This window comes from Rhea americana, unplaced genomic scaffold (assembly GCF_003343005.1).
Source record: "Rhea americana isolate MKP2758 unplaced genomic scaffold, rheAme1 scaffold_0, whole genome shotgun sequence".
In the NCBI taxonomy this organism is placed as follows: domain Eukaryota; kingdom Metazoa; phylum Chordata; class Aves; order Rheiformes; family Rheidae; genus Rhea; species Rhea americana.
Window position 1 is genome coordinate 2,473,687 of NW_028185037.1, and position 1,615 is coordinate 2,475,301.

Below are 1,615 nucleotides of genomic sequence, written 5' to 3' on the forward strand. Positions count from 1 at the left end.
TTCTCAAGCATTTAAGCTTCATCTTTTCTTTCACTATTATTGTGAAGAGAGCAGTTAGATACCAAAAGAATGGCTGAGATTCATGAATTTCACTAAGGGAACATAAACTGAAGTGCCCTTCTTTGAATAGCTCCTAACAATACTCAAATTTACCACATTCATCTTGTTGAGGTGGTAAAACTATTAATCCTGATTAGCAGCATTTACTGTTAAGTATTTTCAGTGGATTTAGTCTTGAAATCCTCAGCAGATACTTAGTCACTTGTCAATCAGCTGGCACTGACATTTTGCATTAGAAAATATCTAAGGACATTGGGAGTGTGTTAATGATTGCACTTGCATCTCCCTATCCATGGCAATGGTCTGTCTTACACTGCAAACTGTTCCCAGTCCTGCTGTTGGCTAGGGATGCAATGAAGTGCAATTTGTGGTTATCATTGCTGGACTCATGAAAGCCCCGAACATAGACGCAATCACCAGCAACAYTGAGCTTTTGCTGGTATAGCTTATTTTGCTTTGTGAAAGAAGGGCGGGCTGGAATAAGCTGTACTGGCTTATTGCAGTTTTACTGGTATAGAATACCAGATTATCTGTTCAAAAGTGCTCTGAATGTAGATCTGACTTGGAACTGAAGTAGATCCACCCACTGCATGCCTGTAGGCCTTTCATTATTTCACTTGAAAAGATACTGCATCGGCTAGTGAATAACAGTAGAAGAGTTTTTTTGAAAGTATTTTTGACATGAGGAAACAAGATCACATCCTTCCATTGTCTGTAGAACAGGGAGATCCAAGTCTTGATTGCCTGTTACCAAGAAAGTAGTGCATTAAAATATATGAATAAATAATACACAATCAGGTAGTACATTTTGTGCCAAGATCACATAAATGCTGCCCGTAGCAATGGCGTTGCACGTCCGGGTTGGAGAGGCCAGTAAAATCGCACATGACAAGYATCACACACAAACACGTGCACAGACAGGAGTCTCTTTCAGTTTGTAAAGCAAGTGAAAGTAGCTCAGAAAAACGTTGACAAACAGATCAAAGGACATTCCTTCCCTTTGCCAAATGTTTACTTCCTAACCAGGACATGGTGCTGATAACAGCTGTGCGTGTGAGCAACTCTCACCGCACAAGAGACCCCCCGACCCCACGGCGACGACCAGCACGCMAAGTCATGGCAGCGGGCGGGACTGYGGCCCTCTCCGCGCTCTGAAATCCAGGAAACGCCATCGACGGCCCATCCCAGGAACTCCAGCATTTCTTTAGAAGACACGGTGCCAGATTTGAGGTAAGAAAAGGGACCACAACAGGGAGAAGGCGACGTAAGACAGCGCCAGCCCCGGGCTGGTTTATTCCGCAGACCGCAGAGAGAAAACCTGCGACGACCGCGTAGGCTCGTTTCACTCCTGCTAATCCTAATAACGGACAATAAGATCCCGAAGGCTTTTCTGTGCCGTGGAATCAGAAGTATTTATCTACCTACGTATCTCGCCACACACGGGCGCAAGGCCCTCGCGCGGGGCGGGCGGGGCGCGGAGGCCCGAGCGAGCGTCACGCGTGGGGCCGGCCACGACAAAGGCACCCGCGCGACGACGCTCTGCTCCTGAAGGCTG